This window comes from Cornus florida, unplaced genomic scaffold, assembly GCF_030987335.1.
Source record: "Cornus florida cultivar Cherokee Brave unplaced genomic scaffold, ASM3098733v1 CherokeeBrave_3.0.0_Hap2_Chr04, whole genome shotgun sequence".
NCBI classification, from domain to species: Eukaryota; Viridiplantae; Streptophyta; class Magnoliopsida; order Cornales; family Cornaceae; genus Cornus; species Cornus florida.
In genome coordinates, this window is record NW_026775574.1 from 86024186 (window position 1) to 86042400 (window position 18215).

General features: G+C 35.7%; 1 long non-coding RNA gene across 1 annotated transcript; it reads left to right on the plus strand.

Moving 5' to 3' along the window:
• Nucleotides 1–2062: 2062 nt before the first annotated feature.
• LOC132302293 (uncharacterized) lies at nucleotides 2063–2635 on the plus strand. The gene is made up of 2 exons (XR_009480802.1): nucleotides 2063–2240; nucleotides 2369–2635. It is a non-coding gene; the product is annotated as an uncharacterized LOC132302293 (long non-coding RNA).
• Nucleotides 2636–18215: the final 15580 nt, after the last annotated feature.

The following is an 18215-nucleotide window of genomic DNA, read 5'->3' on the forward strand; positions in this document are numbered from 1 at the left end:
ACTATCAAACAAAGACATACCTGTCGACATATTGTCGAACAAAGTTGAAGACAATAGTCTTGAATAGACCATACTTTAGCTTCTTCACTGACCCACGGATGAGACCCACAGATGAAAAACATAACACAGATTCTTTTGCAACGCACCCAAGAGTTTGAACAATGAAACGCCTCAACACAGATTCTAGCCATCTGAGTGTATTCAGTGTTTTAGGGTTCTAAGCAATAAGATTCTTCTGCAACGCACCTAAGAGTTTGAACAACAAAATGCCTCAATAGAGATCCTAGCCGTCTGAGTGTATTAGGGTTCTAAGCAAAAATATACAAGTGTAAGAATATATATATATATATATATATATATATATATATATATATATATATATATATGTACGACTAGTGCAATGAATCAAATGACAGCGTTTTTAAGTCTAATAAATCAAACGATAGCATTTTAAGTCCAATACAACTGCTGCCTTGAATAAAATGATGGGGTTTTGATGTCCAACTATGTTGGCACTAAACGCGATTGTTTTATGCTAGAGAATAATATTCTAATTTCAAAAATATGATTTTTTGGTTTTTTAAATAAAAGGAAATATAATAAGGGTAATTCAATCATTTCACATACCCTTAATGACCAATTGATAGAATTAGGGTAAAATGATAACGTTATAATATTGTTAGGGGTTTTTAAAACTGGTGGGGGTTTAATGATCATTTTTTGAAAATAATGGGGGTTTTTAGATTTAAACCCCCCTTTTAAACACTTGTTGGGCCTTTAATACGGTGAATATTGGAGGTGGCCAAACTGAAGTGACCAACTTAGAGGGATACTCTACAAGTGGATATTTTGTAGGGTTACCCTCTATATTAGATAAAGCAATGAACCTTTGGAATCCCCTGGTTAACTTTTATATTACTTTATTTGTCACATTTACTTACATTATGCAACATTCATGGATTATATATTATTTTTAAACTTGCATATTTTTATAAAATAATTTATTTAATTAAATGAAGGAATGTAGTAAGTGAGGGAACTATAAATCAATTGGCATTCCTCTAAACTTACCGCATCTCTTCATAATATTTTTCCAAAACCGCATAATTCTCAACTCATGCATCATTAAAATTCCAAGAAGGTAAAAATCTCATTTTTCATGATTTTATAAAACTAAAATTACCATTGGGTAAGGAATTAAATATCAAAATACTTAACCCCAAATCCACATGGTAGACATCGACAAATGTCCAAATGCATTACATCATGATCATCGTTTAGACTCACTGCTATGCCATGATAGGCTTCTTTCGAACCGAAAACTATTTTGAGGCCCTAAACGATGGTATTTCGCCGAAAAGCACGTTACATCATGGCATAGCGGTGAGTCTAATTTATTGGGTCGTATCTAGTAAAAAAACTCTCTTATCGGGTAAAAAATGCACGCTTCGGGATCAGCCCAGAAAATTTGTTAGTTTGCTCGTTTGCCCTCCCCCCCCCGGGCGGTGATCCAAATGGTTCATAAAGGTTTCAGCAATCAATTATACATCATTATTATATTTATATTATTCAATAAATAATTTAGCACGTGCATTGCATGTAAATTTTGCTAGTCAATGAAAAACAATATACTCTTTCTCTTTTTGAAATGAAAATTTCAAAAGAAATAATGTGGTATTAATGATATAAATATCACTCCACTATTTGTAAAGTATAGATGTAAATATAGAATTGGCTTTTGTGGAATAATATTGAAGGTCTCTTGAATAACATTAGCTATGATATTATTTTCTTTTCTTTCTTTTCTAAGTGGTGACAAATTGTTTAGTAATAGAGAAACATAGTCAATAGTTTGATTAATAAAATAGAAATTTGGCATTAATGTGTTTAATTAATGACTCACATAATACACATGGTTTATCACACTACAATAAAAGATGGCTCTAACAGTAAAAAATTAGCATCATTTATTAAAAAATACTGTTAGAAAATGCTTTTTTGACAACACTTATAAAAATACCTTAAAAAAGCTTTTAAAAATGCCATCATATATATAATTTTATTTTCTCACTCCTCACTCCCTCAGTCATCACTCCTCTTTCTCGCACTTCGTCATAAACTTCTTGTTTTCCAAAATCGATTCATCGCACTCTGAAAGCAACAACAATGTCCATGGATCGATGATGTCCTGCATTTCCAAGTCGTTCTCTTCCTGGCCGGGCATTAGACTCCAGCTTCGAGTTAAGCATATCTAGGGTTCTCTCTCTCTATCTGTGCAAATATTTTCAATCAAGAGCTTCGTTTCCATCTTCAATCAAGAGTTTCGATTCTAATTGCTTTGTTTTTGTTGCTTCGATTCTAATTTCAGGTAAATTCCATCAATATTGCTTTGCTTTTGTTGGATTTCATACTTTAATTGGAGATCGATGTTAATATTACAAGAAACCCTAGCTTTCTAAGAGTTTGATTTTAGTTTTAGAACTCTGTTTCAAATTTTATCGATCTTGATGTATAAATTAATTCAAAATTGTTGAGGACATGATTATTTTATTAATATGATTCCTTGTTATGTATGTAATTGATGATTTGTAGCTACAGAAGTATACTATGAATAAGAGTCTAAAGTTTTAGTTTCTTTTTTCTCTGTTCATTTTTCTCGTGTTTCTGGGCAACCAAACGGACCGCTGCCGATATTAGGGTTAGATATCTTCAACTTTTGTCTTCTTCTGCTAGATCTAATGCATGATCATAGATCTCTCTGAATAGTTACTTCAAGCAAGTTCAGTTACAAATCTCTCTCTAACAGTCTAAACAACAATAGTTTACTCTATAATAATCATCTACCATTTTGAACCAAACTTAAAATCCTTTGCTACGAAGAAATTTAGTTTTTTTCCATTCGATGCATCATCTAATTGTGATTGTGCTGCTTTAAAAGCTTGTGCTAGTTTTTCGTTTAGCTGTAAGAACAAAACAATATTTCTAATTGTTGAAAATGATCTAATAATATATATATATATATATATATATATATATATATATATATATATATATATATATAACACCCATATAAAATGTTGTAATGTGAAATAACTAGGATATGCAATCACCTATCATTAATTTCAACCCACCTTAATGTTCCCATCTGGTGATAATTGAAATGAACTATTTTTGTATGATTCTGCAGCAATGCCAAACCTGTTCAATTTTGAAACCATGGTATAAACATTATATAATGCATTTTGCAACTGAGGACCAATTAAGGAACCACATGCATATTCCACTGTTTGAACAATTTATATTTCTTACATACTGAAAAATAAATAATAAATAAATAAGAAGAAAATGTTATTCCTCTCGGCTAGATTCATTAAAGAAATATTGCAATAAATTTTCAATTAGGATTCAATTTTGATGCACTAGAGAATTTGAAGCTTATTTACTGATCCTCGTGTATTGAGTTCGACTAGACTTCAAGTTGAGCCAAAAAATAGGATTTTTCCATTCTGAATATTGTGTAAAATAAGATCTTCAAACCACTGTTCTCTATAGTTGATGAGTACTAAGCGTAATGTTTCTTTTTAGTAGGTATATTAATTTCTTCTAACCCTCTCAATGGTCAGTTGTTATTGAGAGCTAAATTCCTCATTTATCACACATAGCAGAAGCATCATTATCACATCATCACACAAGCACATTGGGAAATAACAATCATACACATCCCACATATAACACAATATTTTACACGATTCACCCGATTCTTAGGCTACATCCATGGAAAGAGATTTCACTATTATGTAACAAGGAAGAGAATATACAACCAGATGTCAAAATTCTACTCACTCACTCATCATATCTTTTGAGACTACATCTCTACAATCGGGAATTATATATACTCTCCACTCTCTTCACAACACTCACTCTTAAATTTCTTATATCTTTCTCTAATCTCTCTCACCCATCTCTAGTTGTAGAGTCTTCAAATCCAATTACTAGTTAGACAAGAATTCCACAACTTGCCTACAAGGAGTTACCATAACAATCATAACTCTAAAATAGCAACCTAATATGTCACAAATACCTTCCATTATCTTCGATCTCCAACCAGTTGAGCTGGTCTAAATGACTTGAACATGTTCATCCTCAATTTTCACCTTATTGAACTACCTCAAAATAACTTGAACATGTCAATGTTTTTTAGAACACGACTTACACGCCTAATTTGAGCCACAAAATCGAACAATCTCCACATTGGCTTGAATTTGGTCTTCATATATGCCTCTATAGCTCCACCTTAACTGTAAATCTTTCCACCTCGAACAAATTAGTGTAATGAAATTGAGACACTATAACAACCTCCATTTTTTCTCAAATTTTATCATGCTCCTTCTTTTTCCATCAACAATCTCATTGTTGGTGTTCAATTACTGACGTATGATTAGGGATGGCAATTTGCCCCGCGGGGACGGGTACTCGCCCCACCCTACCCTGTTTATAGCGATTTGGGGGGACCGTTTAGCTTATTTGGGCGGGAATGATTTTTATTAATGAAAACTCTTGTGGGTTCGGGGTGGGTCGGGGGGAGGTCACCCCACCCCGCCCTGTTCTTTTTAGATAGGTAAATTACTAAATTACATTTATTTTATTAGTATATATAGTTAGTTCTGGAAATCTTAAGTCACATTTACTCACTTTCTCAATTGTTCTAGTAAGCAGCAAACCGCTACGAACTAAGAACACTTATGCCCTTGAATTTTATGTTAAATTATTGATTGCCTATTTTTTTTTTTTTTTGATTTTTTATAATAGTTATATATTATAAATAAGGAAAAAAAATAAAAAATGAGGAGAAATGGGGCGGGTGCCAGCGGGGGTACAAAAGTTAAACGGGACGAAAATGAGGTAAAAAGGTCCCCCGTTTAGGTGGTTTTGGGCCGGGATGGTGCGGGGGTTTCTAAATGGTTGTGGGGACAGGGGAGGGTACACCCGCCCAAAATCGCCCCGTTACCATCCCTACGTATGATAACCCACCAATAATCCACTCGTCCTTATCAATTACTTTTCTGGCTTAATGCAACAAACCTCTCTTCTTCATACCATCACATTCGCCCTATTTTGAAAACGAGCATCCTCAGGCTTATCCTAAAAATTATTTCTCATAAGCTTCACACTATTACCATACCTTATGTCATCGTCAACAATGATTAAATCTCAATAGCACCCAAGATTAACTTTTTGCTCTAACAAACTGCACACCAACCTTATGCTCTGACTGACCACAGGCTTTGACCCATCATCAGATTTGATACCAGTTGTTAGGGATATTAACCCCTCATTCATCACACACAGCGAAAATATCATCATTATATCATTACATAAGTATATATGGAGATAACAATCATACACATCTATGCATAATACAATATTTTACATGATTTACCCAACTCTAGAGCTACATCCATGGAAAGAGATTTCTATTATGTATCAAGAAAGAGAATATGCAACAAGATGCCAAAACCCTATTTACGCATTCATTATCTCTTTCGAGACTACATCTCTACATTCTGGAAATACCTATTCTCTCTCCTCTCCTCATAATACTCACCCTTAAACCCCTTATGTTGCGTTTGACATGCAAAAATGGAATGGAATGCAAGTGGGAATGAAATGTGATACCCTTCAATTCTAGAGCCATGGGTGATCAAGTCCGAGCACAGATCCGAGAGACATCAAATAATTAATATATAATTAAGCACATAATACAAGTTGAATTAATAAGAAATAAATAATAAAGCAGAAAAGAATTCTAATTAAAAATCCTAAAAAAAATAATGTTAAAATCCATTAATCCAAAACCTCCAAAGTAACTCCATTAATTTAACAACTCGGGAATCCCTCAAGTGGACCCCTAATAAAATCCCAAATTAGAAAGGAAATAATTGTAATTAAAATCCAGAATATAAATCTCTCCTAATACAGAATATAAAACAACCATCCAATATGTCGTTCAACTATTATAGTTGACAAGATATGAATTCATGTAGGATTTAACTATTTTAGTTAATCCATTCTGTATGTATGAATGTGTAGGAATTAACGTTTTGATCTAAGCTATCCCTAATATGCCATCGTCCCATACCGGTGCATATAATGCATATGATCCATAAATGACGCACACTCATTTGAACATTAAATACATCCAGAGACAAACATAATAGAAGTCAGATATATGCAAGGTCCTATTATGCATCCAGTATATGATTATAATCATATATCCTCTATTTAAATTGTTAGAGTACAATAAACAATTTAAATCATTCATATCCATATAATTGACCGAACATAAATTTTAACAGTTCATTAATTAACATCCATAGCATGATATAATGATATTCAGAATTATAAACTGAGCACATTATACTAGAATTCCAAAAATACCTTCATACTAGTCCATTTAATTTGCTAAAACAAAAAAACAAGCAATTAAATCCTCCTCAATCCTTGACAGCATGCAAATTAATATTTAAATTTCATGATGTCCATTTAATCCTCAATTATAAATCCCGTGCATGATATAATGATACTCAGAAGTCTAAACGGAGTATATTATATGAAATCCCAAAAGTATTTTCATACTAGTCCATTTAATTCGCTAAAACAAAACTAGCGATTAAAACTTCCACAACTCCTGATAGCATGCAAATTAATATTTAAAATTTCATGATGTCCATTATCATAGCATAAACCAACATTCCTGGGCCTTAAACATGTTATATATATCATTTAAAACCACCAAGGAAAATTTCAGAATTATATTTTAGCTCCTGTAGTCTGAAAAGTGCCAAAACTATACCCCCGTGGGATGTTCCAGCAAGGGAGCCGGCTCTCTCTTCATGGGAGCCGGCTCTCACACCTTTAGAGGCGCCTCTTCGGTTTATCTTCTTCGTCTTCGGCGAAGTTCAGTGTCCTTGTACTACTTTTATTAAATTCTTTTAGGGTTAAATCTAAGACCCACAAGTTCCAGAGACTCCTCAAATTCCAATACTAATTGTTAACCAGATTTAAACCATGATTGATAATAGTTTATACACAAAACAGTTTGCAGTAAAATAAAGCATACAATAGTTTACAGTCCGATATAACCTACATCAAATATCCGTTTTAAAGTTTGAATTAATTCTTGGAGACTATATAGCATGCACAAAACACAGGTTTAAGGGAAGGAGTAAGAATAAAACTTGCTTTCGGTTTCAGTTTTGAAACCTTAAACCAACGTCTCTGAGTTCCGGCAAATCCCAAGACTGTTCTCCTCCTCTGTTGCCTCTCGGCTCAGCTCACGAGCAACACCCTTTCTTTCCTCCTTGACCTCTTTATGTTTCTCTCAAGTTCCTCTCTCTTTTCCTCCCAAATCTTTCTTTGTTTCTCTCTACCTCACAATACGTGAATAGGGTTCTAAAACCCTTGGCAGACAAATAAATTATATATATATATATAGGTTCTTATAAAACCTAATCCTAATTCCAACCTAATTATAAGTCGGTTACTTCATCCGTAAAAAAAACCTAAATTAAAGACATTTAATTTAAACAACGAAAACAATTAATAACCTAATATTCAATTAAACAAATAAAGAAAAACGCACACAATTTATACACTGCCACCTAAGCATAACATTAATGAACAAAGAATTAAAACAAATAACTTAATTAAATAAAACAAGTAATTAAAACAGATAAACCAATTAAAAAAAACAATTACCAAAAAATTTAATTAAATAAAAACAATTAACAATAGGCAAATAAGCAAATAATCAAAGAAAGAATGTAATAAAATAAAAATAATTAACAAATATGCAAGTAAGCAAATAATCAAAGAAAAATGCACTAAACAAATATTTAAAATGCCGAGATTATCATTTTAAAATTAGGGGTATTACATTCTTCCCCCCTAATAAAAGGAATTCTATCATCAGAATTCATTCTTACCTTCTTCCAATATTTCAGGAAACTACGAGCGAATGACTTCCTCCCTTTCCCAAGTAGACTCAGCCTCATTGTGATGACTCCACTGAACACGCACCAAAGGGATAACCTTATTACGAAGAATTTTATCCTGAAGGTCGACAATAAGACACAGTGGCTCCAAATATATTGTATTCGGCTGCAACCCAATCTCCCCAACATCGATATGCTGATACCGATCCTCATCTCGCGGAAATTTCCGCAACATGGAAACATGGAATACATTGTGCACGCGATTCAAATTATCTGGAAGTACCAACCGATAAGCGACAGTTCCAACGCTATCCGTAATCATGAATGGATCGACAAACCGCGGTGAGAACTTCCCTTTCTCCCCAAAACGCATTACTCCTTCATAGGAGACACTTTGAGTAGAACCTGATCCCTAACCTGAAACGCCAATACATGAGTACGACAATTTGTATAACTCTTCTGCCTACTCTAGGCAGTGCGCATGCGATCCCTAATAAGAGTAACCTTCTCAGAAGTATCCTTAATGAACTTAGGACCCAAAAATTTGCTCTCACTAACCTCCATCCAATAAACAGGAGATCAACACGGTTGGCCGTATAATGCCTCAAATGGTGCCATACCAATAGTCTTCTGGAAACTATTGTTATATGTAAACTCCACTAGTGGCAAATAATTCTCCCAGTAACCCTTGAAATCAAGAACACATGAACGAAGCATATCCCCCATGATCTGATTAACCCTCTCAGTCTGTCCATCAGTCTGAGGATGATAAGCAGTGCTAAGATATAAATCTGTACCCAAAGCCTACTGAAAACGTTTCCTAAATCCTGACATAAAGCTCAAATCCCTGTCCGATATAAAAGACAACGGAATGCCATGCAGCTTCATAATCTCTAAAATGTAAAGTCTCGCCAACTGCTCCGAAGTGAAGTCAGTGCGAATAGGCAAGAAATGAGCTGATTTAGTTAATCTATCAACGATGAACCAAATGTAATTGTGATCCTTAAAAGAATTAGGCAATCCCTCCACGAAATCTATAGAAATGCTCTCCCATTTCCATTCCAGTATAGGTAGTGGCTGTAGAGCTCTTGGCGGCTACTGATGATCAATCTTGACCATCTGACATGTACTGCATCGAGAGACAAAAATAGCAATGTCTTTTTTCATACCTACCCACCAAAACTGCCGCTTCATATCCTGATACATCTTGTCTCCTCCTAGATGAATAGAAAACTTAAAATGATGAGTCTCAGTCATCACATCCTTCCTCAAATCATCAGCAGAAGGTACCACTAAACGTCTCTTGTACCTTAAACCTCCATTAGTCCTAATATAGTAAAATGGGACCTCCCTAGAAGTTATCTTTGCAATTTTGTCAATGAACTGCTGATCCGTGAGTTGCACCTTCAAAATTTTGTGAATGACAGAAGGTGTAACTACCATGCAAGCCATAAAAGCATCCGACAACTCATCCACTGTCTTCAAAGCCTTCCACTCAGTAGTGAATAGAGCAGAAAGACTAGCAGTAGGTCGGTGACTGTGTGCATCTGCCACCACATTCGCTTTCCCTGGATGATACTGCATAAAGAAATGATAGCCTTTCATAAACTCTAACCATCGACGCTGTCTCATATTCAGCTCCCGCTGAGTGAACAAATATTACAGACTTTTGTGATTACTAAATAATCTGAAGGATTCGTCCAATAGACAATGCCTCTAAATACGTAAGGTAAAGACCACAGCTGCTAACTCCAAATCATGTGTTGGATAATTAAGCTCATGAGGCTTAAGCTTCCGAGATCCATATGAAATCGGTCGCTCCTCCTGCATCAAAACACATCCAAAACATTGCAAAAAAGCATTTGTGTAGACAAGATACTCAATCCCGCGCTGTAGTGTAGATAGAACCGGTGCAGAAGTCAATTTGTGCTTTAGCTCATTAAAAGCTTTCTGACAATGTTCATCCCATACGAACCGTACACCCTTTTTAGTCAGATGAGTGAGTGGTCTTGCTATCTTCGAGAACCTCTCTATGAACCTACGATAATATCCTACCAATCCGAGGAAACTTCGAATATCGGTAGGTGAAGTAGGTTGTCCCCACTAAACCACTGCTAAAAGCTTGGCTGGATCTACCGATATTCCCCTTTCTGACACCACGTGACCCAAAAACTTCACTTCCCGCTGCTAAAATTCACACTTCTCGAACTTGGCATATAACTGGTGTTCACGAAGCGTCTACAACATTATGCGAAGATATATAACATGATCGTCCTTTAGCTTTGAAGAAATCAAAATGTCATCAATGATGACATTGATAAATTGATCTAAATAAGCCCTGAAGACTCTGTTCATTAAATTCATGAAGACTGCTGGTGCGTTAGCCAACCCGAATGGTATGACACGAAACTCGTAAGAACTATATCTAGTGAGAAACGCTGTCCTCGGAATATCCTGCTCCCGAACCCGAAGTTGATGATATCCTAAACGCAGATCAATCTTAGAGAAGTATGTAGCTCCCTTCAATTGATAAAAAAGATCATCAATTCTGGGCAAAGGATACTTATTACGAATAGTAACCTTGTTCAATTCCCTGTAATCTAAACAAATATCCAGATGTAGATCTTCTAACATCTGGATCCGGTTAGAAATCAGAATCCATATATCTGACTGGAACCAGATCATCACCTCCATAAACGAGCATGTGACTCTTTGTTCTTCTAAGGTATTTTAAGATATTCTTCACAGCTGACCAATGATCAAGTCCAGGATTGGACTGATATCTACTGATAATCCCTACAGAGTAGCAGATGTTCGGTTTGGTATTGACCATGGTATACGTGAGACTGCCAACTTCCGAAGCATATGGTATCCGTCTCATTTGCTCAATTTCCTTATCAGTCTTGGGAGATTGGTCATTAGAAAGAGCCAATCCATGTCTAAATGGTATAAACCCTTTCTTAGAGTTTTCCATTCCAAACCTGGTCAGAATTTTGTCAATGTAAGACTCTTGAGACAAACCTATTTTCTTTTTAACCCGATCTCGCAAAAGCTTGATCTCAAGAATATAGCTTGCTTCTCCAAGATCTTTCATCTCAAATTTATTGAACAACCACCTTTTAACTGATAACAAAGCCTCTATATCATTACCAATGAGTAAGATGTCATCAAAATATAAAACGAGAATCATAATGACATTACCCTATTTTTTTCTTGTAAATGTAAGGTTCAAATATGTTTTGTTTAAAGCCAAATAATTTGATTGCCTGATCAAAACAAATATTCCATGTGCGTGAAGCTTGCTTAAGTTCATAAATGGACCTATTCAACTTACACACACAGTCCTCACGACCTTTAACCATGAAACCGTCTGGTTGCCTCATGTAGATGTCTTGTTTAAGATGGCCATGTAAAAATGCTGTCTTAACATCCATCTGCCATATCTCATAGTCATAATGAACACTAACGGCCAAAAGAATGTGAATATATTTAAGCATTGCAACTGGTGAGAATGTATCCTGATAATCAATACATTCGCGTTGAGTGAAGCCTTTGGTAACCAATCTAGCTTTGAATGTCTCAACAGTCCAATTCATTCCTCTTTTTCGTTTGTAGATCCACTTACAACCAATGGGCTGAACCCCACTAGGAAGTTCTATAATTTCATAGACTTTGTTAGAATACATAGATTCCAAATCTGATTTCATAGTGTCTTTCCAACGATTTGCGTCTATATCGGTTAACGCTTTCGCATAGCTTACTGGGTCCAACTCATGCTTATTGGGGACGACCTCATAGACCTCACCCAAAAGCGTTAGTTTATCGGGTTGGATGATAGTCCTCCCACTGCGACGAAGGACCGGTGCAGGAATTTATGTACTAGATGATGGTATTTCAACAAAGGCTTCTTGTGTCTCATCAATCTCAGTATTTATATTAGGTGTGTCCATAGGGGGTATATCTGATGTGCCAACCATCTCCTCTAACACTATTCAGCTACTAGGTATGTGGTTAATAATATAATCCTCCTCTAGGTATATAGCGTGAGTGCTGACAATAACCTTATTATCCCCGGGATCCTAAAATAATTCACCTCTAGTGCCCTTAGAATAACCAACAAATAAGTATGCATTTGATCTTGCTTCCAACTTGTTTGCCTGTTTCTTATGCATGTGTGCTGAACACCCCCATATATGCATGTGATTTAAACTAAGTTTTTATCCAAACCACAGCTCATATGGTGTTCCTGAAATAGACTTGGATGGAACACATTTCAAGATGTACATCGCTGATTCTAAAGCTAATCCCCAAAATGATAGAGGTAATGTAACAAAACTCATCATAGATTTAACCATGTTAAGCAAAGTTCTATTTCTCCTCTCTGCCATTCCATTCTGTTGGGGGCAGTCAGGTGAGGATAACTGGCGCACAATACCCTCATTGACCATATGATCCTTGAACTCCCCCAAGAGGTATTCATCTCCTCGATCAGATTGAAGTGTTTTGATAAGCTTACCTAATCTACGTTCCACTTTCGCTGGAAACTCACGGAATTTTTCATAAGCTTCTGACTTGTGTCGCAGTAGGTAAATATATCCAAAACGTGAATAATCATCAATGAAAGTGATGAAGTACTCAAACCCTCCTTTCGCTTGGGTGTTCATAGGACCACATACGTCTGTGTACACCAATTCTAATTATTCTTTGGCTTTATATCCTTTGACTGAGAAAGCTTTTCGAGTCATTTTTCCTTTAATATAGGATTCACACGTTAACATAGGCTCCTCTGCCTCACAAGGTAATAAACCTTATTTAACCAACTTTTGAATCCTATTTTGATTGATATGACCCAATCGTAGATGCCAATGATACAATGAGATTGGAGAAATTGCCTTTCTTTTAACATTCAATCTAGATAAAGTTGCATTCAATTCATAATTTTGCATTTGATATAAACTAGGAGTTAAAATGTATAGACTATCTTTCAATGCATCAGAAGTTATAACACAACCATTCAATTTAATTAAAACAGTTTTTCCAAAAGTAAAAATATAGTTTTTGCAAACCAACGAAGAAACTGAAATTAAATTGCGCCTAACATTTGGCTCATAAAGATAATCTTCTAAAATAAGACTCCTCCCACTATCAAACTATATATGATCCATTCCTACTGCTTTAGCTTCCACCTTGGCATTAGATCCCATATGCAAGTATATCTCTCCTTCATTGAGGCTTCTGGACTCCTGGAATCCCTGCAAAGAATTGCAAACATGAGTAGTGGCTCCAGAATCTATGCACCAGGAATCTATAGATTCAACCACATAGCATGCCTCAACAACGAATATACCTCTTCCTTTGCCTTGTGTGTGAAGTATTGGGCAGTTAGGTTTCCAGTGACCTGGTTGACCGTAATGGAAGCAGTTTTCTTTGCCTTCAACTTGCACTTTCTTCTTTCCCTTATCCTTTTGGATCACTTCGTTTGGTACAACTACAGTTTGGGCACCATCCTTCCTCTTCTTTATGCCCCTCCTTTTAGCCTAGAAGTGGATGGTCCAGCAGATTGAATGTAGTTGATAGATGCACCCTTACTTTTGATTATCCCTTCAAAGGTTACCAACTCATTCAGAAGTTCAGCGAGTGAGTACTCAAGATTTTTCATAGAATAATTAACCCTAAAAGAGTTGAATGAGTCCGACAATGAAGCGATAATCATGTCAACCTGAAATTCACCATCCAAGTTGCATCCAAGGATCTCAAGTTCATTTAGAAAACCAATCAGTTTTAAAGCATGATCCCAAACTAGAGTACCTTGGACCATCTTGGTGGTCATTAAGTTTGTTATAGCTGTTTAGCATGCACTCTTACCAACTTGCCCAAACATTTCCTTGAGGTTAAGCATGATGTCTGCAGAAGTGAGATAATAAAAATGTTGACTTTGGAGCACATTCGAGAGTGAAGCAAGAATGTAGCACCTAGTTATCTCATCTAGTTTATTCCACCTCTTAAAAACTTTATGCTCCTCAGGAAGATCCTAAGGCAAAGGTGGAGAAGGTTGATAAGCGCTGAATATTGCATATTCAAGCGCCCTTAGTTACATTAGTTAGTTCATTATTTGATTATTTTATGTAGATTATCTTCATTTGCATGTTTTATTTATTTTCAGGTTTGTTTGCCAAAAAGGAATAAAAATGATGTTTTGATGAGTTCTTGAATATCAAAGTGTGCAATGCTGAAGTTTACAGCCTGGTAGCAGTGGAGTTCGACTTTGTTCGTTATTTTTGACCTAACAAACTTGAGAACTAGACTTCTATTAAAACATGGCATACTTAGAGCTTTGAATTAGCCTTCCAAATCATCAAACGGTTTATCATTTAGAGTTCGGAGCAGAAAGTTATGGCCTTTTTACCAAAGTAGCTCAAAGCAAAACAAGTAGAAGAATACAATTTATTGCATCTTCGAGTGCTCGAAAAAGGACTGATAAGCGCCGAATATTGCATATTCAAGCGCCCTTAGTTGCATTAGTTAAGTCCATTTTTTGATTATTTTATGTAGATTATCTTCATTTGCATGTTTTTATATATTTTCAGGTTTGTTTCCCAAAAAGGAATAAAAATGATGTTTTGATGAGTTCTTGAATATCAAAGTGTGCAATGTTGAGGTTTACATCCTGGCAGCAGTGGAGTTCAGCTTTGCTCTTCAGTTTTGACCCAATAAACTTGAGAATTGGACTTCTATTAAAAATGGCATACTTAGAGCTTTGAATTAGCTTTTCAAATCATCAAACGGTTCTTCATTTGGAGTTCGGAGTAGAGAGTTATGGCCTTTTAACCAAAGGTGCGTAGAACAACCTGGCAGCAGTGAAGTTTGACTTTGCTCTTCATTTTAGACCCACTAAACTTGAGAACTGGACTTCTATCAAAACATGACGTACTTAGAGCTTTGAGTTAGCTTAACAAATCATCAAACGGTTCATCATTTGGAGTTCGGAGCAGGGAGTTACGGCCTTTTTACCAAAGTAGCTCAGAGCAAAACAAGTAGAAGAATGCAATCAGTTGCATCTTCGAGCACTCGAAGAAGGACCTTCGAGCGCTCGAAATTTGGGCAGAATCACTTCGACCATCTTCGAGCGCTCAAAGGAACATTTTTGGCCCACTTGTGTCTTGAATCCTCTAACTTCGGATTTGCCTCTTTTATGAGTTGGTTGGAGATGTCTTTTAGAGGGAGTAGAGCCTTGTTTTGAGGAGGTTTGGTAGGCTTTTTGTCTACAAAAAGAAAGGTGGAGCCTGGATCATCATGATATATCATTTTGCAAGATTTTTGGAGAGATAAAGGAGAAGAGGATAGAGTTCTTGTGGCTACAAAGAGGGAGCTCAAAAATGGAGGTTGGGGGCAAGCTTCTTCCTTCCTCTAGGGCATCCATGGGTAACTAATTTTTCCTCTAGGGAGGTGATGAAGCCCCTCCCCTTTGTAAGCATGTTCTAGTATAGTTCTATTTTGGGGATTACAATGTATATTCTATGGTCTTTTCATGACCAAGAGCACTTCATTGGTTGTAATGGATGTTAATATATAGATGAATGATTTTTCTAAGTTGATTATCTTGTTCTAGGTATTGTCTTACATTAATCATATTGTTTATGTTTTCATAGTGACAATGGAAATAAGGTTATGAAATGGTTTAATGGCATGTTGATAGGTAACTTTGATAGATCATTGCTTAGGAAAATCCTTTGATGGTGTATGCTTAATCTCTATCTTCATGTGCTTCATCATTTTTGTCAATAACTTGATAATCTTTCATCCAAGTAAGTGTGTTTAAGTTGCATCCTAGTTTAAGTAGTTTAAACACATTCACCTTTGGTGGATTATGCTTGTTTAAGGCTTAATGTACTTCTTGTTAATTATATGGCAACTATGTATCGCTATATAATTCTTGACCATTATGTATTGTTTATCCCCTAAATTAGTTCTATATCTAGCATGTGTAGAGGGATGGAGGCAGATTCACTTTCTTAGTTGTCTTCACTCAAATTTTATCTCACTTTACTTCTCGCAAGCTGTATTTTATGAACCTCACATTTTAGTTTTAGTGACAATCCAACAAATCCTTTATAAACCTCCTTATCATCCTAAAAGATGATCCTAGATACCTAAGTTGCCATAAACTAGCAGTCCCAGTGGTTCGACTTACCCTACCAATAGCCCTATTTTACAGTGATTTGTGCTATTGCAAAACGGGTTAATTTATAATTGGTAATTGATCCGTCAATCAAGGACCTTCGAGCCTCGAAATTCGGGCAGAATCACTTCGAGCATCTTCGAGCACTCGAAGCTTCTTTTTCGAGCGCTCGATGGAACATTTTTGGCCCACTTGTGTCTTGAATCCTCCAACTCCGGATTTCCCTCTTTTATGAGTTGGTTGGAGATGTCTTTTGGGGGGAGTTGAGCCTCATTTTGAGGGGGTTTGGTAGGCTTATTGTCTACAAAAAGAGAGGGGAACTAAGAGATTAGATATCACATATATTTTACAAGATTTTTGGAGAGAGAAAGGAGGAGAAGATAGAGTTTTGTGTGGCTATAAAGAGGAGCTCGAAAATGGGAGTGGGATCCAAGCTTCTTCCTCCTTCTAGGGCATCCATGGGTAACTAACTCTTCCTCTAAAGAGGTGATGAAGCCCTCCCTTGTAAGCATGTTTTAGCTTAGTTCTATTTTGGGTATTACAATGTATAATCTATAGTCTTTTCATGATCAAGAGCATTTCATTTGTTGTAATGGATGTTAATGTATATGAATAATTTTTCTAAGTTGATTATCTTGTTCTAGATAATGTCTTACCTAAATCATATTGCTTATGTTTTCATGGTGACAATGGAAATAAGGTTATGAAATGGTTTAATGGCATGTTGGTAGATATCTTTGATAGGCCATTACTTAGGTAGTCCCTTTGATGGTTTATGCTTAATCTCTAGCTTAATGTGCTTCATCATTTTATTAAGAGATTGATAATCTTCGGTTTAGTGAGCATGTTGAAGACTACACCCTAGTTTAGGTAGTTTAAGCATGTGAACATTTGATTGATTATTCTTGCTTATTGATTTAATGAACTTCTTGAGGATATTATAGCAACCAAGTGTTGCTATGTATCATGACCATCATATATGTTGTTTTCCCTAAATTAGTTCTAATCTAGCATGTGTATAGGGATGGAGGCAGATTCACTTACCTAGTTTTCTTTACTCGAAATTTATCTATTTTAATTCTCGCAAGCTTTTATTTTATGAACTTCACATTCTTAGTTTTAGTGACAATCCAACAAATCCTTTATAAACCCCCTTATCATTCTAAAATGATTCTAGACACCTTGGGTTCCATAAACTAGCAGTCCCAGTGGTTCGACTTACCTGACTAATAGCCATATTTTACAATGATTTGTGCTATTGCAAATAGGTTGATTTAAAAATTGATAATCGATCCGCCGATCAATTTTTGGCGCCGTTGCCGGGGAATGCAAACGGTTTAGCAACCGAGGTTCTAGAGTTAACTTTGGTTTGATTGTAAATATTGTGACCAGTGAATATTTCTTGTGCGGTTTTGACTATCTTTGTATTGTAAGTTGTTTGTGAGATATTAGGGACTTGATGCTCGCCGAGGGAATGCTAGTAAAATTTATAAGTGTAGAGGACTCTAGGTAAATCTCTCGACCTTCTAGTTTCAAAATTGTTAATATCGTGCATGTGTTAAATTTAGCGATAGTTAAGTTATGAAGCCCTTGTCGAGGCTATTGTCTTGTTTATTTTCAATTACAAAGCATCGGTCCTTATCGTGGCCATTTAAGTCCTGTCTTGATAATTGAGGAGAAAGGGAACATCGTATGTGGAGTTGCTGATGATAAATTGTTGTAATGATTGTGTTGTGAGTTGTTGATGTTTGGCCATAGATCACTTTCCTTACCAACTCTTGACTCGCCAGTTGACGTAAATTCACTTGAAAGAACTCTTAGACGAAACCTTAGGGAATCTTCTACCATAAGAGAACTTGAAACTGAATTTAACACAATGGCTGAAAATGTAAGAAATGTTGGAAATGAGGGAATTAAAAATGATAGGGCCGAAATTCAAAATATAAAGCCAATGACTCTCAGAGACCATTTCATCCCTACCACCTATGCTTCACCCTCATGCATAGTGATACCAAACATCGATACGGCTCAATATGAGATCA